This window comes from Amblyraja radiata, chromosome 29 (genome assembly GCF_010909765.2).
Source record: "Amblyraja radiata isolate CabotCenter1 chromosome 29, sAmbRad1.1.pri, whole genome shotgun sequence".
Taxonomy (NCBI): domain Eukaryota; kingdom Metazoa; phylum Chordata; class Chondrichthyes; order Rajiformes; family Rajidae; genus Amblyraja; species Amblyraja radiata.
In genome coordinates this window covers 6321658-6345594 of record NC_045984.1, presented here as the reverse complement: position 1 = coordinate 6345594, position 23937 = coordinate 6321658, and the positions used below count along the sequence as shown (strand labels likewise).

Below are 23937 nucleotides of genomic sequence, written 5' to 3'. Positions count from 1 at the left end.
CGGGCCAGGCAGCATCTCTGGGGAAAATGGATGGGTGACATTTCAGGCCACTCAGGACCCTTCTTCAGACTTTTTCATCTGAAGTTTCTTGTTTCTACATCTAAAGTTTTTGCCTTGCTGGTATTCTCCTCAGGGTTAAATGTTTAATGTAACTGAGGGGAGTGGAGCCAAGTAGACTATTATCTGAATGGTGGCCGATTAGGAAAAGGGGAGATGCAACGAGACCTGGGTGTCATGGTACACCAGTCATTAAAAGTAGGCATGCAGGTGCAGCAAGCAGTGAAGAAAGTGAATGGTATGTTAGCATTCATAGCAAAAGGATTTGAGTATAGGAGCAGGGAGGTTCTACTGCAGTTGTACAGGGTCTTGGTGAGACCACACCTGAAGTATTGCGTACAGTTTTGGTCTCCTAATCTGAGGAAAGACATTCTTGCCATAGAGGGAGTACAGAGAAGGTTCCCCAGACTGATTCCTGCGATGTCAGGACTTTCATATGAAGAAAAACTGGATAGACTCAGCTTGTACTCGCTAGAATTTAGAAGATTGAGGGGAGATCTTATACAAACTTTCAAAATTCTTAAGGGGTTGGACAGGCTAGATGCAGGAAGATTGTTCCCGATGTTGGGGAAGTCCAGAACAAGGGGTCACAGTTTAAGGATAAGGGTGAAATCCTTTTGGACCGAGATGAGGAAAATATTTTTTCACACAGAGAGTGGTGAATCTCTGGAATTCTCTGCCACAGAAGGTAGTTGAGGCCAGTTCATTGGCTATATTTAAGAGGGAGTTAGATGTGGCCCTTGTGGCTAAAGGGATCAGAGGGTATGGAGAGAAGGCAGGTACAGGATACTGAGTTGGATGATCAGCCATGATCATATTGAATGGCGGTGCAGGCTCGAAGGGCCGAATGGCCTACTCCTGCACCTATTTTCTATGTTTCTATGTTAGTGTGTTTAAGGGAACCACAATCTAATTGCACCTCCTCTGGAGTCCGTGGACAGGCTGAACAGTCGTGCAGTGTTTAAGAAGGAACTGCAGATGCTGGAAAATCGAAGGTGGACAAAAATGCTGGAGAAACTCAGCATCCGCTGAGTTTCTCCAGCATTTTTGTCTACCGTCGTGCAGTGCCCTTCATTGTCGGCTTTCTGAAGGAACCTGGAGTCTGGGAGAGGGGATTGGTTTTCTGTGAGCTGGCTGCTTAGTCTTTCAGTGAGAGAATGAACACACATTGCGGATTTGGTAAGCCCAGGGTAGATGTAATTGGACCTCGGCGTGCAAGGGGGCAGAGTCTGAGCAGTGGGCTGAGTGAGGAACGGATCACATTTTCTTCTTTCAAGCAAGTAGTGTGTGTGTGTGAGTCGCTGTTAGCATGCAAGCGCCGATGGAGTCCCACTGAAAAGAGTCCCTTTGCCATTCAGTAAGTAGGTCTCACTTTCTTTACACTCATTTCAATCTGTACGATCTAGTGTGTGTAGGAATGAACCGCAGACGAAATGTGTAGAAAGGAACTGCAGATTGCTGTGTTTAAAACCGAAGATTGGGACACTAAATGCTGGAGTAACCCAGAGGGTCCAGCAACATCTCTGGAGAAAAGGGAATAGGTGGCGTTTCGGGTCGAGACCCTTCTCCGGACTGAGAGTCAGGGGGAGAGAGAAACGGGGTTGATTCCACTTGCTAAACAGAAGGCGAATTGTTCCCAGAGCGCCACGCAAAGTAAACTATTGAATGCAGTGATTTAGCCTTTAAACAGTGGGGTATCTAACAGCAGTTTAAAAATGTGTGCATATAACATAAAATGACTTTTTGTGGGTGATTTTTCTCGTGAAGAAGAGCTGAAATGTGCCTGATTGTTGGTTCCCCTGTTTCTGGGTCAGAAGGATGTGGATTTGAGCAGATAGTGTTAACAGACGTGCCTGTCAGCGTTGCCTTAGTAAAGATATCAGCCTTCAGGTGAGATGAAGGATAAAAGCTGCTTGCATTACATGAATGAAAGCACTTTGAAAGTTCTCATGTAGACAAAAGTGCTGGAGAAACTCAGCGGGTGCAGCAGCACCTACGGAGCGAAGGAAATAGGCAACGTTTCGGGCCGAACCCCTTCTTCAGACTGATCTCATTCTCATTGTATCTTCGGGCGCCGAAGTTTCCCTCAGCCTAGTGTAGGAAGGAAGTGCAGATGCTGGTTTACACCGAAGACACGAAATGCTGGAGTAACTCAGCGGGTCAGGCAGCATCCCTGGAGAGAAGGAATAGGTGACGTTTCGGGTCGAGACCCTTCTTCAGACTCAGGGGAGAGGGAGTCTAGACGTATGGAAGGGTGAGGTGTGAAAAAGACAGATCAAAGCAGAAGTTGACTCTACTAACAGTTCAACACTTTGGACTGGGCTGCATAATTTATCTACATAGTAAAATACCCAAATAAGTTCACAGTGTGAAGTTGTTTCCAATATTATTTTAATATTTTACTGTGATAAACAGGTTTGTAAATACCATACCCAATAGTGGTAGCTGGATAGCACAGTGGTAGAGCTGTCTTACAGCGCCAGAGACCCAGGTTCAATCCTGACTACGGGTGCTGTCTCTTTGGAGTTTGTACATTCTCCCTGTGACCATGTGGGTTTTCTCTAGGTGCTCTGGTTTCCTCCCACACTCCAAAGACATACAGGTTTGTCAGTTAATTGGCTTTGATAAAAATTGTGTGTAGTGTGTGATAATATACAGAGTGATCTCTGGTTAGCAGGCATTCAGTGGGCCAAAGGGCCTGTTTCCACCTGAATCTCTAACATAAATTAAACTAAAAGAACCTTTGTTAGCAATTTGACCCGTAACTGCAAAACTTCAGATTAACAGCAAGTTTGTGTAGTTTGCACGTTCTCCCTGTGACAGTGTGGGTTTCTACCGGGTGTTCCGGTTTCCTCCCACATCCCAAAGACATGCAGGTTTGCAGGTTAATTGGTCTCTATTGATTGCCCCCAGTATGTGGGGGGTGGATGTGAAAGTGGTATATCAGAGGACTAGTGCAACTGGGTCGGTTTAGTCTAGTTTAGTTTAGTTTACAGACACAGCACGGAAACAGGCCCTTCAGCCCACCGGGTCCCCGCCGACCAGCGATCCCCGCACATAAACACTATCCTACACCCACTAGGGACATTTTTTACATTTACCAAGCCAATTAACCTACAAATTAACCTACAAACCTGTACGTCTATAAATGTGGGAGGAAACCAAAGAACTTGGCGAAAACCCACGCAGGTCACGGGGAGAACGTACAAACTCCGTACAGACAGCACCCGTAGTCGGGATCGAACCATAGGTCTCCGGTGCTGCATTCGCTGTAAGACAGCAGCCACCATTCGCTGCGCCACCATGACTGCCCGGTGTAGACTCGGTGGGCCGAAAGGCCTGTTTCCACGTTGCATCTCTAAATTAGGTGGATTGGTGCAATTTGGTGTTGGCATTATCCTTTCATTAGAGGATATTTAGCGTCTACTTAAACTTTTTTTTTAAATGCTGGATTTGTACATATTTTTTCTCATTGACTGACTGTGTTTGGTTCTGGTATACCAGTATCTGTTCATCATTAGTTGTTCATAAATAAGTGAGATAACATTGTTATGTGCTATTAAAGTTGCCAGGGGTAAACGGGATGAGAAAGGTTGGGAACCCCTGCACTATGCTAACTCATTTAACATGGACAAGGTTGGCCGAAGAGCTTGTTTCCATGCTGAGCAGCCCTAAGTCTCTATAACAAAAAAAAGGACATAAAATGCTGCAGTAACTCAGCGGGACAGGCAGCATCTCTGGAGGGCATGGATAGGTGATGTTTTCAGTCGGGACCCTTTTTCAGACTGAAGATCTGAAGAAGGGTCTCAATCGGTTTTAGGAAGGGTCTCGACTGGAAACCTCACCTATCTATGTTCTCCAGGGATGCTGCCTGACCCGTTGCATTACTCCAGTATTTTGTGTCTTTTCTTTAGCTCCATGAGTCTATTGGTTAGGATACCAATTGGTTTTCTGATTGGCATGTCAGGGAACACTATCTGCTCAAATACTCATTCTTGTGACCCAGAAACACAAGAAGCATTAAACAGACATATTGATTGCTCTCCTAACCGACAGTCATAGCTTCAATCAGCTGCACAGCCTTGTTCCCCCATGGTGTTGAGCTGCCTCGGTGCTATCACTGTTGAATTCATTCAGGAAGTGATGAATATTCTGTCCCGCTCCTAACTTGTGCCTTGTAGAAGGTGGAAAAGCTTTATGGAGGCAGGAGTTGAGAGAGTGGGGGACCTGGTGCGTGGACGACTTGATCCTGGCTCAAGGTTTTGTAAGTTCTGACCAAGTCCACACCGACTTGATCCTGCAGAGCAGCAACCTTGCTGCGATCTAGTGAAGGTCATCCCTTGAGCCAAATGTTGTAAAAACTGGGGGCGGCACAGTGGCGCAGCGGTAGAGTAGCTGCCTTACAATGCCAGAGACCCGAGTTTGATTCTGGCTACAGTGGGCCGAAGGATCTGCTTTCACACTGTATCTCTAAAGTCTAAAGTCTAAAGTAAAGTGCCAAGTTTAGAAGGGAAAAGACACATGAAGGTTAGAATTTGGCGCACAATCATAATCGTGATAATGCACTCACGTTATATATTTGATATAAATGACAATTGGCTCATTAAGGGCACGGAGTGTTGGCAGTTCCTCTACCAACCATAACTGCTGATCCTTGCCCTCTGTCCTTCTGACATGAGAAATAACACTGTGTTAAATCAGATGATTAGATTCAATGTGTTTCTGCAGTTGAGGAAGGTTCCCACAACATTGCCCCATTGAGTTGTGGCAGGCATACTGGTCAACTTGAGGTGATCTGTGTTGCTTGTAGACATGATCTAGAGTCATAGTCATAGAGTGATACAGCGTGGAAACAGGCCCTTCGGCCTGACATGCCCATACCGGCCAACATGTCCCAACTACACTGGTCCCACCTGCCTGCTTCTGGATGCTAGCCAGTGCTTGGACAGTAGACATCTTTAGACTTTAGAGACACAGTGCGGAACAGTCCCTTCACGCTGACCAAGTCCATGCCGACCAGCGATCACCCCCATACACTAACACTATCCTGCACTCTAGGGACAGTTTACAATTTTTCCGAGGTCAATTAACCCACAAACATGCTTGTCTTTGGAGTGTGGGAGGAAACCGAAGCACCCAGAGAAAACCCACGTGGTCACAGAGAGAAGGTACAAACTCCATTAGAGTGGCCAATGGTGCTTTATCGTCACACGTACAAATGCACATTGATTTTTTTTGTTGCATACAGTTCAGTAAAGTACTGCCATACCTAAGCACAATCCCCGATTAACAAAGTGTACAGAAATAGTCCACTGAGACTGCATGCAAGAACCAACAAGTTTTGGCGCCATTTTGACAAGTGCAGTCCGCGCTCTTGGTCTCCCTAGGCTGCTGCAGGCCCTCCAGCCGTCGCCTTCCTTGGACATCAGGATCGTCCAGCGAACTGATGTCCCCCTCCTCGCTCATACACCTTTGTGCCCAGGGCTGCCTCCCGTGGTCGGCTTTGAGGGCCCCGTTTCACTCTCCTACCGGCCTTGCTCCTCACATCCGGCGTCGGTAGCTCCCTCCTCTCTGGTCTTCGGGAGATGAGCATGGGGGCCGGCTTAGGGGCTTCCCCCCCGTACAGGCCGCAGCCCACCGCATCTTTATCGCCAACTAGTGTCGCAGGAGGAGGGAGGGGAAGCTTCATGTTCCTTATTCCTGCAGCCTCAATGGGCTGAACAATGAATGATTTGTACTACAGCTATCAAAAGCAAATATCTACACTTACAGTGGCTTGCAAAAGTTTTCATACCCCTTGAACTTTTCCACATTTTGTCACGTTACAACCACAAACGTAAATGTATTTTATTGGGATTTTATGTGATAGACCAACACAAAGTGGCTCATAATTGTGAAGTGGAAGGTAAATGATACATGGTTTTCAAATTTTTTTACAAATAAAAAACTGAAAAGTGTGGCGTGCAAAAGTATTCAGCCCCCCTGAGTCAATACTTTGTTGAACCACCTTTCGCTGCAATTACAGCTGCAAGTCTTTTGGGGTATGTCTCTACCAGCTTTGCACATCTAGAGACTGAAATTTTTGCCCATTCTTCTTTGCAAAATAGCTCAAGCTCAGTCAGATTGGATGGAGAGCGTCTGTGAACAGCAATTTTCAAGTCTTGCCAGAGATTCTCAATTGGATTTAGGTCTGGACTTTGACTGGGCCATTCTAACACATGAATATGCTTTGATCTAAACCATTCCATTGTAGCTCTGGCTGTATGTTTAGGGTCGTTGTCCTGCTGGAATGTGAACCTCCGCCCCAGTCTCAAGTCTTTTGCAGACTCTAACAGGTTTTCTTCCAAGATTGCCCTATATTTGGCTCCATCCATCTTCCCATCAACTCTGACCAGCTTCCCTGTCCCTGCTGAAGAAAAGCATCCCCACAGCATGATGCTGCCACCACCATGTTTCACAGTGGGGATGGTGTGTTCAGGGTGATGTGCAGTGTTAGTTTTCCGCCACACATAGCGTTTTGCATTTAGGCCAAAAACTTCAATTTTGGTCTCATCTGACCAGAGCACCTTCCTCCACAAAATATGGACCTTTCATGCCCAAGATTATTCCCAGGAATGCATTCCAACACAGCTTGGCATCACGGCAACGGAGGAGATATTATGATGGGTGACCAACTGCCTAATCAAACAGATTAGTTTAGTTTAGTGATACAGCACATAAACAGGCCCTTCGGCCCACTGAGTCCACGCTGACCAACGTACGCTCACCTCGTACACTAGGACTATCCCACACACTAGGGACAATTTACAATTGTTACCAAAGCCAATTAATCTACCAACCTGTATGTCTTTAGAATATGGAAGGAAACTGGAGCACCCGGATAAATCCCACGCCCCCACATGGAGAACGTACAAACTCCGTACAGACAAGCACTCGGAGTCAGGATGGAACCCGGGTCCCTGCCACTGTAAAGCCCCTGTCCCACTTTCCCGAGTTACTCACGAACTCTCCCGAGTTTTCTCCTTGATTTGAACTCGGAGAATTACGATAATAGCCGTTCGTAGGTACTCGGGGCTATTTTTTTAACTTGTGGACATTTTTCAACATGTTGAAAAAACGTCCCGACTTAGCTGATGCCCCGAGTTCCTACGGCTGGTAATACGAGCCGCTACGAAACATCTACGGACTCCTACGGGCTCCTACGAGCTCGCTAACGACATTACCCGACATTCCCCGAGTTCGAATCAAGGGGAAAACTTGGGAGAGTTTGTGAGTAACTCGGGAAAGAGGGACAGGGCCTTTAGGCAGCAACTCTACCGCTGCACCTCCGGGCCGTCATTTGGAGTTATTTGGAATATTGTGTTCAGGATTGGACACTCAGCTGTAGGAAAGATGTTAAGCTGGAAAGAGTGCAGAGAATATTTACAAGGATATTGCCAGGACTCGAGGACCGGACCAATCGGGAGAGGTTGGGCAGGACTTGATTCCTTGGATCACAGGAGGCTGAGTGGTGACCTTATAGAAGTGTATAAGACCTTGAGGGGAATCGATAGGTTAAATGCACAGAGACTTTTACCCAGATTAGGAGAATCAAGGACCAGTGGAAATAAATTTAAGGTGAGAGGGGAAAGATTTAATAGGAACTTGAGGGGCAAGTTTTTCCATGCAGAGGGTGGTGGGTATATGGCATGAGCAGCTAGAGGAGGTAGTTGAGGTAGATACAATATTTAAACAACATTTAATTTATTTTCATGTGTACCAAGTGAGAAGCTTTTGTTGCGTACTAACCAGTCAGCGGAAAGACGATATATGATTACAATCGAGCCATCCACTGAATACAGAATAATAATAATAATAATAAAGTGAATAACGTTTAGTGCAAGATAAAGTCCAGTAAGAAACAATTAAAGATTGTCCAAGGGTCTCCAGTGAGGTAGATAGTAGCTCAGGACCACTCTCTAGTGGTTGATAGGATGATTCAGATGCCTGATAACTGCTGGGAAGAAACATTCCCTGAATCTGGAGCTATGCGTGTTCACACTTCTATACCACGTGCCTGATGGGATGGGGGTGAAGAGGGAGTGGCAAGTGTGAAACTCTTCCTTTGATTATGCTGGTGGCCTTGCCGAGGCAGCGTGAAGTGTAAGATGGAGTCAATGGAAGGGAGGTTGGTTTGTGTAATGGTCTGGGCTGCACCCACAAGTCTCTGCAATTTCTTGTGGTCTTGGATGGAGCTGTTCCCAACGCATGCTATGATGCATCCTGATAAAATGCGTTCTGCAGTACATCTGTAGAAGTTTTATTGAGAGTTGTTGGGGACATGCCGAACTTCCTAAGCCTTCTACGGAAGTAGAGGCGTTGGCGTGGTTTGCTGGCTATTGCTTCGATATGGGTGGTCCACGACAAGTTGCGGGTGATATTTACTCCTGGGAACTTAAAGCTTTCAAACTTCGGCACCATCAATGCACACCGAGGTATGTGCACTGATGCCCTTCCTGAAGTCGATCACTAAGGCATTCGGATGGGCATATGAAAAAGGTTAGAGGGTTATGAGCCAATCGTGGGTCGGTGTAGATGGGCATCTTGGTCGGAATGGGCAAGTTGATTTAAATTGAATTTATTTGTCATTCAAATTTTTTTTTAACGAAATGTCATTACCAAACTGTCATAACACTAAAAAGCAAACAAAACACACAATTAAACTTAACATAAACATCCATCACAGTGACTTTTCTCCAGGCACCTCCTCACTGTAATGGAAGGTAAAAAAAGTCTTATCTCTTCCTTGCTTCTTCTCAAGGCAAACTGCTGCGTCGAGGCTCCCAATATTGAAACCCCCGCCGGGCGATGGTAGATCCCGCGGCCGAGCCGCGCCTGGCGATGAAAGGCCCTGCGAACGGGCCGATTCAAGTCTTACGATTCTGGGCGGACAAAGCTGCTGTGGCTGGAGCTCCCGAAAAGGTCGCCAACAAGCAGCCTGCGAGCTCCCGATGGTAGGGTCCACAGGACCCGCAGCTGAAGCCGCCGAAAATAGTTGCAGCCGTAATCCCCGCTTCCGAAAGTCAGCCATCTCCGCGAGTCCACAGGCTCTGCGACCGGAGCCCTCATGGTCAACCCCAGCTGGAGGCCGCCCAGCTCCTCGATGTTAGGCCGCAGCGCCAATGGAGATACGACACAGAGAAAAAAGCAGCATCTCCGTTGAAGAAAGAGATTTTAAAAAGTTTCCGTCCCCCCTCCCCTACCATCACAACTAAAAATAGACTATTACATACATCTAACGTTAACGATAAGACAAAGAAGGAAGAGAGAGAGACAGACTGCAGGCCAGTCGCAGCCACAGACGCAGCACCACCACAGTTGGGCCGAATGGCCTGTTTTCATGCTGTGATTCTATGACTATCGTTAAAGAGTGTGTCAAAGGGAGAGAAAGAGTATTGCAAAGATTAGGCTCTAGAAACGGAACCACTCACAGTGAGGTAATCTGTCAAGTAGATGGGTTTGAGACGAATGCAGTTGTTTTGAGGTCACGCTTAGTTACCTGATCTTAAACACTCCAGCTGCTGTGCTGGGATTCACATTTACCTCCATAGTCTAGACCTCTGCCGGGTTGCCCAGAAAATGAATGACTGCGTCACCATGCCCAACAACAGTGTCGTCTCATCTTGCAACGTTCCAGAGAGCAGTCATCTATGAAAACACTCCAAGCCAACACCAAATCACAAGCTTCATTCTCTGTCCAAGGTTCATTCATAGAGCATAGAACAGTAAAGACAGAATCAGGCCCCTCAGCCCAACTTGCCCACACCGATCAAGCAGCCCCCTCTACAATAGTCTTACCTGCCTGTGTTTAGCTCACGTGCTCCTGAACTTTTCTTATCCATATACATGTCCAAATGTCGTTTAAAGGACCTTACCGAGCATGATGCCAAGTTGAACTAATTTCCTCTACCTGCACGCGATCCATATCTCTCCATTCCCTGCTTATCAATGTGCCTATCTTGAATGCCACTCGCATACCTGCCTCCACCACCACCCCTGGCAGCGCGTTCCAGGCGCCCACCACTCACCCACCTCACCCAACAGGACAGCATAGTGGCCTAGCAGTAGAGCTGCTGCTTTACAGTGCCAGAGACCCGGGGTTTGATCCTGACTCTCCTGGTCCTGTCTGCACGGAGTTTGTACGTTTTCCCTGTGACCGCGTGGGTTTCTTCTGGGTGCTCCTGTTTCTTCACACATTCCAAAGACGTACGGGTTTGCAAGTTAATTGGCTTGGTAAACAATTGTAAATTGACCCTAATGTGTGTAAGATAGTGCTAGTGTACGGGGTGATTGCTGGTCGGCATGGACTCGGTGGGCCGAAGGGCCTGTTTCCACACTTCATCTCTAAAGTCTAAAAGTGAAGGTCAGTGGGGAACATGTCTTCAAGGAGACTTCGACCTTATCCTTGAATATGTTTCTCTCTCTGCCTGGTGTTCTCTTCCAATGACAGAACTCAGGACAGGCTGTCCATTTCAGTACTCTGCCGTTGACCATGACAAACGTGGTCGACTGAGAGTATCTAGAGCCCTAACCTCGGGGGCATTAGCCTTGGAACTAGGTTTAGATTAGTTTTAGTTTAGTTTAGTTTGGAGATACAGCGTGAAAACAGGCCCTTCAGCCCAACGAGTCTGGATCGACTAGTGATCCCCCGTACACTAGCTCTATCCTACACCCTAGGGACAATGTATAGAAACCAATTAACCTACAAACCTGGGGGTACACAAAATTGCTGGGGAAACTCAGCGGGTGCAGCAGCATCTATGGAGCGAAGGAAATAGGCGACGTTTCGGGCCGAAACCCTTCTTCAGGCCCGAAACGTCGCCTATTTCCTTCGCTCCATAGATGCTGCTGCACCCGCTGAGTTTCCCCAGCAATTTTGTGTACCCTCGATATTCCAGCATCTGCAGTTCCCTTTTGAACACAACCTACAAACCTGTATGTCTTCAGAGTGTGGGTGGAAACCAGAGCACCCGGAGAAAACCCACACGATCCCAGGGAGAACGTACAAACTCCTTACAGACAACACACGTAGTCGGGATCGAACTATATGTGTGTGTTTATATATCAAACTATACATATTATATATATATATATATATATATATATATGTGTGTGTAAGAAGGAACTGCAGATGCTGATTTACACCAAAGATAGACACAAAATGCTGGAGTAATTCAGCGGATCAGGAAGCATCCCTGGAGAAAAGGAATAGATTACATTTTGGGTCGAGACTGAGGGTGTGTGTGTGTGTGTGAACTTTTTATTTGTTCATTATATTTTTTGACAGAGGACTCTGTCTACATATTCTGTTGTGCTGCTGCAAATAAGAATGTCATTGTTCTGTTAGGGACCCTTGACCCTGGGTCTCTGGCCCTGGACCTGTAAGGCAGTAACTCTACCACTTCGCCACCGTGCCGCCCCTTAACCTGGCAGCTTCATCTAAGTTGATCCACAGAACAACTGCCCTGTGCATTAGCGGGGAGATGGCTGACAGAGCATAAAGCTGCACAGCAAGTGATCTGACAGGTCAAATTGGTGTGTTGGGTAATTTGGAGGCTGCTGGTACATACGTACTCTGTGAGAAGCTGATGTAATGGAGTCAGATATTCACTGCTACACGGATACAAAGAACAGCAAACATCAGCCGTTCTTCTTCTTCTTATCGAGTCCACACACAAGATTAGAAGTTGTTCAGCCAGAGCTGAACATCCTTCTCGGCATCTGCACAATGGTGTCTGTCTTACGCTTCTTGTGCTTCTTGTGCGTGGTGGTGGAAAGATTGGTAGAAACAGGGCCGCGACGTGAACGCTCTTTCCTTGACCCCATCAGCCGTTCATTCATCGATATCCATCTCGCTCGGTGAAATAGGCACAATGCAGAACAAGGAACTGCAAATGCTGGTTCACACGCCGCAACTTGCCCATGCCCAAACTTGCCCATGCCCCAACTTGCCCATGCCCCAACTTGCCCATGCCCAAACTTGCCCATGCCAACCGAGATGCCCCATCCACTATTGTTCCACATAGAAACATAGAAACATAGAAAATCGGCCCTTCGAGCCTGCACCGCCATTCGATATGATCATGGCTGATCATCCAACTCAGTATCCCATCCCTGCCTTCTCTCCATACCCCCTGATCCCTTTAGCCACAAGGGCCACATCTAACTCCCTCTTAAATATAGCCAATGAACTGGCCTCAACTACCTTCTGTGGCAGAGAATTCCACAGATTGGCAGAGAATTCCACAAACATACTCATGTTTGGCTCATAGCCTTCTAAATCTTTCCTATCCATGTACCTGTTCAAATGTCTTTTAAATGCTGTTATACTACCTGCCTTAACCATCTACTCTGGCAGCTTGTTCCATGTACCCACCATCCTCTGTATGAAAGAATTGCCCCTCAGGTTCCTATAGCATTTTTCCCACTCACCTTATAGACTTTTGCTGCCCCATTTGTCTATTCCAGCAGGTTTGTGATCAAAATCACTCTCTTTATATTAATCTCACCCCAAATGTATCACCAGCTTCAAAGGCTTTGCAAACTGAGGCATAACAGGGGCGCAACGATAGAGTTGCTGCCTTACAGGGCCAGTGACCCGGGTTCGATCCTGACAACGGGTGCTGTCTGTACAAGGTTTGTACGTTCTCCCTGTGACCACGTGGGTTTTCTCCGGGTGCTCCAGTTTCCTCCAACATTCCAAAGACGTGCAGGATTCTAGGATAATTGGCTTGGGTAAAATTGTAATTTGTCCCCTGTATGTAGGATAGTGCTAGTGTACGGGGTGATCGATGGTCAGTGCGGATTCGATGGGCCGAAGGGCCTGTTCCGTAAATTGCCCAAGTATGTGGGATAGAACTAGTGTACGGGGTGATCGTTGACCGGTATGGACTCGGTGGGCTGAAGGGCCTGTTTCCACACTGCATCGTTAACATTTAACTAAACTAAACTGGATATTATTGTGCCATGACCCGTTGAGTTCCTCTATCAATTGTTAGTCTAAACACTAAACCAAAAGGTTGTGCTGACACAGAGTTGGCTTTCAAACGTACTGGTAGTTTCCTCTGGGTGAGATTTGGCCCGTTGGCGACAGAAGAGCGTTTGACATGTTAAACATCCTGAGCAGAATAATTTTATACAGCACTCAATTCTGCATCAGGATACTCTGGGTCAATATTATGCTTGGACCCAGCACAGGAGAAGTGAATGGGAAGTGGTTCAGTTACTGACATTCTCCATCTGGTTTCAGAATATGCCCAGGCTAGGTTGGTGTTGGTGTGGAGTTGACTGCGCCTACTGTTTAATTCATCGCTATATACAGTACCCGTACAGAATGGACTGTGAACCAGCCCATTGATCGCAGCAAGAGCACATTGTTTCAGTCGCCCTGTTAGATGCAGAATGTGACTGTGAATCCCAGAATAGAAGGCAACACTGAAACATCACGGGTTTACAGACACTTTCTCAGCAACCTCTGACTAAGTAGCTGTCACCAGCAACGTTCTGACTCCCCTCCCCCATTCCCTTCAACAAAGTTCTGCAGCGGGACTGCATTTAACTCTACTGAGGTTCTCCAAGAACAAATCATACAAAACGTTGGCATGTCCTGAAAGCTTCTGAGGTGGGTTTGAATCAATGGTTCAATCAATGGTACTTTGTTGTCACCTCTACCTGGTTACTGTGAAATCCCTTACTGCATACAATTCTGTAAAAATCAAACTGTACATAAACACAAAATTGCAAGCATAGTAGATTACACTGAGAGAGTAGTTTAGTTTAGTTTAGATTATTTTAGTGTTGCAGACTTTGTTTGCACACAACGGGTGGCACGGTGGCGCAGCGGTAGAGTTACTGCCTAAAGGGCCTGTCCCACTTTCACGACCTAATTCACGACCTCTGCCGAGTTAAGCCTTGACTCATACTCGCGACTAATTCAAGACCTTTTTTAGTCGTGGACATTTTTCATCAGGCTAGAAAAATGCCCCGACCTACTTGATGCCACGAGTACCTACGACTAGCATCACGGCCTGCTACGACTTACCTACGACCTCCTACGACCTTGTGACGACCATGCTGCGAGTATGAGTCAAGGCTAAACTCGGCAGAGGTCGTGAATTAGGTTGTGAAAGTGGGACAGGCCCTTTACAGCGTTTTCAGCTTACAGAGATCCGGGTTCGATCCTGACTACGGGTGCTGTTTGTACGGAGTTTGTACGTTCTCCCCGTGACCACGTGGGATTTCTCCGAGATCCTCGGTTTCCGCTCACACTCCAAAGAGGTACAGGTTTGTAGGCTAATTGGCTTGGTATAAGTGTAAAAATTGTCCCTAGTGTGTGTAGGATATAGTGTTAATGTGCGGGGATCGCATGGGCGGTGCGGACTCGGTGGTCCGAAGGGCCTGTTTCCACACTGGATCTCTAAACTAAACTAAACCAAACTCAACAATAGCAGCCCAGACGATTATGCCAGCCTGTTACATACATTGGGAGATGCACTCATTGAATGTGTGTCATCTGACATGGTATGACTTCTTATATTTATAGCAAAGAAAGCCAGACAACTTATCAGGTCCATGCTAACCCATTTCGTTTGGGTTTAGGTTAGTGTAGAGAAACTAGTTTTGAGTACCCTCCACCAGTTTAGAGAACCAACGTGCCCTTCAGACTACCGGGTCCACGCCGACCAGCGACCACCCATACACTTTCCATCCGACACACTAGGGGCAATTTACAGAAGCCAATTAACCTACAAACCTGCACGGTTTTGGAATGTGGGAGGAAACCAGAGCAGCCGGGGAAATCCCTTGCGGAGAGCGTAGGAGAATGTACAAACAGCACCCGTACAGACAGCAATCATAGTCAGGATCAAACCCAGGTCTCTGACGCTGTGAGACAGCAGCTCTGCCCGTTGTGCCACTGTGCCACCCTTGTCTTCTTGCATCCGTTAGATTCCAGTCGATGCCCCACAATGTCATTCCTTAGAGTCGTGTACTTTCACCTCTTTGGTCTGGCTTGAGATGGAACTAAAAGTTAATTCATCAGCCCTGTGCCTCTGGTCTGCAGACCACAGTGGGCCAGTGTATACCATTGGCTTTACTGGTCACAATTCCAATGCATCCCCGAACCACAAGCAAGCAGGCGGGACTCCAGGACTGTGGTGAGTCAGGTGTGCCTAACCAGGCTACAAACCTGACCACAAATTGCATGGAACATCGGAGATGAAGTAATCCAGCCTTCCTGCCCCGACCACTGGAAATTGGGTTGGCTTCAACTCAAACTTACTCCAAAGCCAATGTCTGGAACCTTGCATGAAGAATGATCACCAGGACAGCGCCACAGAAGGCTGCGGAGGCCAAGTCAATGGAAATTTTTAAGGCAGAGATCCTTAAAGATATGGGCCAAACGTGGGTGGGAGGGACTACTGTGGATGGTGCGTGTTGGTCGGCACGGGCAAGTTGGGCCGAAGGGCCCGTTTCCATGCTATATGACTATGACACTTTGTGTCTATCTCTGTTATAAACCAGCTTTCCATAAACCCAGGAGAGTTCCTTCATGTTCTCTGCACCATGGCCTGCCATCTGTCACAAGTTCTAGGAGCAGAATTAGGCCATTCGGCCCATCATCTCTACTCCGCCATTCAATCGTGGCTGATCTATCTATCTTTCCCTCTCAACCTTTCCCTCTCCTGCCTTCTCCTCATAACCCCTAACACCTGTACTAATTTCTTGTAATCACTCACTCTATCAATTCATCTCATGAGATGTCAGAGGAGGTAGTTAAGGCAATGACAGTAACAACCTATAAAACACATGTGGACAGGTACATGGATTAAAGGTTTGGCAGGAAATAGGGTCAATGCAGGCAATTGAGACTGGGTTAGATGGGTCATCTTGTTCGGCATGGCCAAGTTGGGCAATGGGTCTGTTTCTGTGCTGTACAACTCTATGACCCTTATTGGACACAGAAACACATGTTTGAGGGCCTTAAGATTGCAGAGGATAGAACTGGGGAGGTAAGTGTGGAGGGAACTGGAATATTTCAGATGGTGAACATAATATTTATTTGAGGATAATTGATTATTTGGGATAAATGCAGGATGACTATGTATTACCTGGTAATAATAAGTGTCTAAATTTTAAATTTCTAGTCGAGTGAGAAAAAGATGAGGTCTATTTGACTGCCTATTATAACGATGGTATATAATGAGTAGCAAATCTAACGCTAATATCAAACTTAGATTGTATTCTCCAGAACGTTGGAGATTGAGAACCTGATAGATATATATACAAGTATGAGAGGCATAGATTGGGTAGACAGTCAGAACCATTTGCCCAGGTTGGAAATGTCAAAGATCAGAAGACATAGCTTTATTTAAAAGAAATGCGTGGGTACGTTTATTACACTGAGAGTGATGGGTGTCTGGTTCACACTGCCGGGGATGGTGGTGAAGACAGATACGATTATGGCATTTAAGAGGTTTTGGGGATTGGCACATGGATATGGAGGGGAATGAATATGCGTTGCATAGGAGATCAGTTTATCTTGGCATCATACTCGGCACAGACATTGTGGAACGAAGGGCCTGTTCTTGCGCTGTGCTTTCTGTGTTCCAAGATGTTTGCTTTGTCGTGTGAAGTGAAGGCTATCCCATATAAGCATTGGGTCGTGCTTAGAATACGCCTCGCTTGAGCCGCGTGGGGATTGTCAGTATGTGACTGCAATGGTGGAAGAGCAGAGTACACTAGCACCACACAAGTGTGCTGGCCCAGGGCCAGGCACTACAGATCAGACACACAATCTGTGAACAAGTCTCCATTCATGCCTCAAAGCTGTCTCCCAAGTGGCCGAGTCCAATCTCCACCGTGTGTGTGGGCAGCAGTACAACAGTCAATTTCCACTGATCCATTTTTATTTTCCTATAGATGTTATTTTTCATGGCATTCTTGAGCTGAATAAACAGCGAAGGTTTTGTGAGAAGGGAGAACGATTTCATTCCGATACCCAAAGAGACCTGTTTTCCTTTCAACTCTGGGGGCTGGTTCGGTGTCAGTGTTACCTTGTGCCGTTACAGTGTGCAGTCCTTATCCAGACACCCCACAATGAAACTTTCCACCCACAAAGGTTCTGTGCTATGCAAATGCGGCACGATCCCCAGAGTAGTTGACGCTTTCAACATGGGTCAAATTAGTTTGCTATTCACCCTTTCAAATACCCACTGGAGTCCCCAGTTTAGTTTAGTTTAGAGATACAACGTGGAAAAAGGCTCTGTGGCCTTCCGAGTCCGCACCAACCAGCGACCCCCAAACATTAACACTACCCTACACATGCTGTGGACAATTTACACGAATACCAAGCCAATTAACCTACAAACTTGTACATTTTTGGAGTAACGAAAGATCTCGGAGAAAACCCACGCGGTCACGGGTAGAACGTACAAATTCTGTACAGACAGCACCCGTAGTTGGGATCGAACCCGCTTCTCTGGCGCTGATAGTGCTGGAAGACCGCAACTCTACCGCTGCGCCATCGTGCCGCCCAGTTGCAAAGGCAATGATTCTCTTCGAAGCAACGTTATCCCTTGTTGACTTTTCTAGCAATTTATATCCTCTCTCTAATGATCATCATTTAACCAGTGTTTGATTTTTTTAATTAAAGAACATCTATGATGACATGGCCTACAAACTCCGACAAATCTTCTTCTGGTTATGAATTCCCATTCTAGACTGGGTTAGGGGTTGCTGAAAATCAAGCTGTACCATGTCTTTATTCACTCACTTGAGCCAATTTAGGGCTGAAACATTATACATAATGAAAGCTGATACTTGCACTCAAGGCGACATTAATATTATTCAATGCTATCACTCATGGTGAATTGTCTTTATGCTTTGGCTCAGATGTTAAGGGTCAGGTCAAGAGTATTTAATTGTCATGTACTGGCAACAGAGCAATTACATTCTTGCTAATTAGTTAAGACGAATGTGGGTCCCTTGAAGACAGAAACAGGTGAATTTATTATGGGGAACAAGGAAATGACAAACGAGTTGAACAGGTACTTCGGATCTGTCTTCACTAAGGAAGGCAAACAATCTCCTAGATGTACTAGGGTACAGAGGACCAAGGGTGATGGAGGAACTGAAGGAAATTCACAATAGTCAAGAAATGGTGTTGCGTAGACTGATGGGACTGAAGGTTGAGAAATCCCCAGGGCTGATGGTCTGCATCCCATGGTACTCAATGAAGTGGCTCTAGAAATCGTGGACGCATTGGTGATCCATTTTCCAATGTTCTATAGACTCAGGATCAGTTCCTGTGTATTGGAGGGTAGCTAATGTTATCCCACTTTTCAAGAAAGGAGGGAGAGAGAAAGCAGGGAATTATGGACCAGTTAGCCTGACATCGGTGGTGGGGAAGATGCTGGAGTCGATTATCAAAGATGAAATAGCAGTGTATTTGGATAGCAGTAACAGGATCTGTCCAAGTCAGCATGGATTTACGAAGGGGAAATCATGCTTGCCAAATCTTCTGGAATTTTTTGAGGATGTGACAAGTAAAATGGACAAGGGAGAGCCAGTGGATGTGGTGTATCTGGACTTTCAGAAAGCATTTGATCAGATTCCACACAGGAGATTAGTGGGCAAAATTAGAGCTCACAGTATCGGGGGTAGAGTGCTGACATGGATAGAAAATTGGTTGGCAGACAGGAAACAAGAATGGGGATTAACGGGTCACTTTCAGAATGGCAGGTATTGACTAGTGGGGTGCCGCAATGCTCGGTGCTGGGACCGCAGCTATTTACAATATACATCAATGATTTAGATGAAGGAATTAAAAGTAAAATTAGCAAATTTGCAGATGATACAAAGCTGGGTGGCAGTGTGAACTGTGAAGAGGATGCTATGAGGATGCAGGGTGATTTGGACGGGTTGGGTGAGTGGGCAGATGCATGGCAGATGCAGTATAATGTGGATAAATGTGAGGTTATCCACTTTGGTGGCAAGAACGGGAAGGCAGATATTTATCTGAATAATCAGGTTAGGAAAAGGGGGAGTACAACGAGACCTGGGTGTCCTTGTACATCAGTCACTGAAAGTAAGCATGCAGGTACAACAGGCAGTGAAGAAAACTAATGGCATGTTGGCCTTCATAACGAGAGAAGTTGGAGTAAAGTATAGGAGCAAAGAGGTCCTTCTAGAAACATAGAAACATAGAAAATAGGTGCAGGAGGAGGCCATTCGGCCCTTCGAGCCAGCACCGCCATTCATTGTGATCATGGCTGATCGTCCCCTATCAATAACCCGTGCCTGCCTTCTCCCCATACCCCTTGATTCCACAAGCCCCTAGAGCTCTAACTCTCTCTTAAGTCCATCCAGTGACTTGGCAGGGAATTCCATAAATTCACAACTCTCTGGGTGAAAAGGTTTTTTCTCACCTCAGTCTTAAATGACCTCCCCTTTATTCGAAGAATAAAGTTGTACAGGGTGCTGGTGAGACCACACCAAGAGTAATGTGTGCAGTATTGGTCTCATAATTTGAGGAAGGACATTCTTGCTATTGAGGGGGTGTAGCTTAGGTTCACGACGTCAATTCCCGGGAGGGCGGGACTGTCGTATGATGAAAAAATGGAACGTCTGGGCTTGCATTCACTGGAATTTAGAAGGATGAGAGGGTCTCTTATAGAAACATTTAAAATTATTAAGAGATTGGACATGCTAGATGCAGGAAACATGTTCCCGATGTTGGGGGAGTCCAGAACCAGGGGCCGCAGTTTAAGAATAAGGGGTAAGCCGTTTAGAACTGAAATGAGGAAAAACTTTTTCACAGAGAGTTTGGAATTTGTGGAATTTTCTGCCTCAGAAGGCAATGGAGGCCGATTCACTGTATGCATTCAAAAGAGAGTTAGGTAGAGCACTTAGGGCTAGCAGAATCAAAGGGTATGGGGAGAAGGCAGAAACGGGGTACTGATTGTGGATGATCAGCCATGATCACCTTGAATGGCGATGCTGGCTCAAATGTACGAATGGCCTACTCCTGCGCCTATGTCTCTTAATCTATGTATCTAGCTGCAGTTTAACAAGCCCATTAACACAATAACACACAAAAAAATATACTGTATGTATGTGTTTCTGTTTGTGTGCATGTTTGTGTGTATATATATACTAGACCAAGTGCAGACCCGTAGGGTCTGTTCCCCAAACGTGCGGTTGCGGGGAGGGGGGCAGTCACACACACTAACTACCCCATCCCGCACACACGCTAACTACCCCCTTGATATTACATTAATATTATTAATTTGCTCCTTTTACCCCATAACGGCCCTATCTACTGATGCAAAGCCCCCAACTTGCAGGCGCTTCTAGAGAGGAGGGGGGGGGGGGGGGGGGGGTAGAGAGTGAGGGCAGAGAGAGAAGGGGCAGAGACAGAGAGAGAGGGGCAGAGACAGAGAGAGAGGGGCAGAGGCAGAATGAGGGGCAAGAGACAGAGGGAGAGGGGGTGGATGGGGAGGAGGAGAGGGAGGGTGGGAAGGGAGGAGGAGAGGTGGGGGGAAGGGAGGTAGGGGTGAGAGGGGGGAGGGGGTGAGAGGGGGGTGGGGGGGAGGGGTGGTGGGGAGGGTGTGGATGGAAGGAGCGAAGGGGGGGATTGCTGAGGGGGAAGAGAGGGGTGAGAGAGGAGATAGAGGGGGAAGAGTGGGGAAGGAAGGGGTAGGGAGATGGATAGGGGGGAGGGAGAGGAGAGAGGGGGAAGAGTGGCGAGGGGTACCTACAAACTTGCAAATATTTGGATGTGAGAGGAAACCGGAACTCCCAGAGGGAACCCATGTGATCGTGAAAACCCCACACCGACAGCACCCAAGGTCAGGATTGAACCTGGGTCTCTGATGCTGTGAGGCAGCAACTCCACCAGCGGTGCCACTGTGTCATCCAGTTAATACAAACCTAATGAAATGGAAATCCTAACCGTGCCGACCTTTACTTTCTCTGAAATCCTTGCAATAAACCGTGCAAGACAGGTGGTCAACAGTGGAATGTGGATGGACATGGGATGTTGTGTTTAATAGCCTTTCCTTTGATCCATCCCTTTTGTTTGGACTAGACTTTAGCGATACAGTGCGGAAACAGACCCTCTGGCCCATCAAGTCCATGCCGACCAGCGATCACCCGTACACCAGCACTAACCTACACACGAAGGACAAATTACAGGTAGACACAAAATGCTGGAGTAACTCAGCGGGACAGGCAGCATCTCTGGAGAGAAGGAATGGGTGACGTTTCGGATCGAGACACTTCTTCAGACCCAAAATGTCCCCCATTCCTTCTCTCCAGAGATGCTGCCTGTCCCGCTGAGTTACTCCAGCATTTTGCGTCTACCTTCAATTTAAACCAGCATCTGCAATTTTTTCTTACACATTAAGGACAAACTATAAATCCACCAAAGCTGTTCACCAATCCGCCAAAGGTTTGTACTGTACAAACCTGCACGTCTTTGGAGTCTTGGAGGAAACCGGAGCACCCGGAGAATGCCCATGCAGTCACAGGGAGAACGTACAAACTCCGTACAGACAGCGCCCGTAGTCAGGATCGAACCCGGGTCTCTGACGCTGTAAGGCAGCAACTCTACCGCTGCACCACTGTACTGCCCCACAAGCAAGTGGTTTATGGAACCACTGCTGCCAGAAGCAGCAATCAAAGGCTTTATATAAATGCAAAAGTACACAACGTGAAGTTACTCAGCGAGTCAGGCAGCATCTCAGGAGAACATGGATGGGAGACATTATGGGTTGAGACCCTGGTATCTGGCCCACTGAGTTACTCCAGCGCTTTGATTTATTTTGTGTTAACCAGCATCTGCAGTTCCTTGTTTCCCAGCAGACCAAGAGGCCCCATCTATGTGAGTCCCATTTGCCAGCGTTCGACCCATATCCCTCTAAAAAGTACACAATGTGCTGAAGTAACTCAGCGGGTCAGGCAGCATCTCAGGAGAACATGGATGGGTGACGTTACGGGTTCCTATCCATGTACCTGTCCAAGTCTCTTTTGAATGTTGTTATTGTGCCTGCATCAAAAACCTCCTCTGGCAGCTCGTTCCATAAACCTTTTGTTTGTTTATTTATTAGTTCATTGTTGTCACGTGTACCAAGGTACAGTAAAAATCTTTTTGTTGCCTAATATATAGTCAGTGAAAAGACTATACAGTACATGATTACAATCGCATTGTCCGCAGTACACAAATAGAGAATAAAGCGTATAATGTTAGTTCAAGACAAAGTCCAGTAAAGTCTCATTAAAGATAGTTTGAACATCTCCAATGAGGTAGATGGGAGGTCAGGACCGCTCTCTAGCTGGTGAGAGGACGGTTCAGTTGCCTGTTAACTGCTGGAAAGAATCTGTCGCTGAATCTGGAGGTATGCATTTTCAAACTTCTGTACCTCTTGCCTGATGGGAGAGGGGAGAAGAGGGAGTGACCGGGGTGAGACTGGTCCTTGACTATGCTGGTGGTCTTGCAAAGGCAGCGTGAGATGTAGATGGAGTCAATAGAAGGTCACTGAGATATAAATCTAATATTCTTTCGTTAATTTGAACTGAACTTTTACTGTTACAGCTAACATTCATCCACATTTCCGTCAAAAGATGCAACATTTTTACACATCAGTCACAATCTGGGGAATGTATTCCAATTCTCAGTGCTCTGTCCTCATTTTCTTAGTGACAATCTAAACTTTATAACCCATTTTCACTGGCACCCTTCCAACAGAAATATGATTTCTTTATTCGCTGCATTAAATCCCCTTATCCCATTATCTTTCCTCTTAACATTCTCTCATGTAAACAATCCCAATCTCGTGGTTTTCTCTGCCTATGTGGTTTTTCACATCCTGAACACCTTGGTACATCCCCATCCTCATATTCCGTCTGGTTCCAAAGGTCTCCATGTGAAAGGCAAATAAAATAGTAAGATTAAACGAGAACTTACCAGTTTGAAGTTTGATCTGTATTTTATGAGGAGTTACGATGAGGGATTACGTGAAGAACCCGCTCAGTGCGCAGGCGCGGCATACTTCCAAGCAGCGGTGTGGAATCACAGATAGACACAGTTATTTTGAAGTAAACATAGTAAAGATAAGGAGACATCAATTTATTAGTTTGATCCATATAATGAGGGTGGGAGCGGAGGGCACGTAATCCCTCATCGTAACTCCTCATAAAATACAGATCAAACTTCAAACTGGTAAGTTCTCGTTTAATCTTACTATTTTACTTCGGAGTCACGTGAGTGACTACGTGAAGATTTCAAAGCTCTGTGATTTCAAACCGTGTAACAGTTTCATTTCACTCACTGCCGAAGTTCTTGAGGGAGGAAGTGTTATCGTAATGAACCAATGAGTCTATTTGTAGAAAAACACAATGGTATTTTTTAAACAATAACAACAAAGAATTAAGTTGCTCCCCTGGGCTTAAATTAAATATTTGCAGTTCGTAAATCTTTACTGCAAATAAACCAGGTTTTGCCAACGGCTTATTATAAAATTTCTGAACGGTCTTTTCCCTTCCCACCATCCTGCTGTAGCCAGGATGTATAGGCATGTCCATTCTTTAGCCGTCGACATGGATGCTGCCCTGGTGGAATAAAATTTGTACATGTTAGTGTTTATCCCAGCAGTTTCTAGCACCTGCTTGAGCCATCTCGCAATGGTTTGGCTCGTACCCCACCATAAGGTTTTTGTGACTGACCCACAAGGCTTTTCATCTCCCTCGAATATTCTGGTTGTGTCTATGTAGGATAGTAGGTAGGTCATGGCACATAACTGTGGTTCTGGTGGGTAAGCCACGACTGGATTAGGTGTTCCT

The 23937-nt window shown here is 46.3% G+C and overlaps 1 protein-coding gene across 2 annotated transcripts in view; it reads left to right on the top strand.

The window, feature by feature from the left end:
- Positions 1-1252: 1252 nt before the first annotated feature.
- Positions 1253-23937, top strand: part of tmem79 (transmembrane protein 79) — a 65274-nt gene continuing 42589 nt past the window's right edge. The window contains exon 1 of one of the 2 annotated variants that reach the window (XM_033046488.1): positions 1253-1414. The gene's annotated coding sequence lies outside the window, so the exon portion shown is untranslated. The remainder of the gene's footprint in view (positions 1415-23937) is intronic. The other variant, XM_033046487.1, reaches the window with a different exon arrangement.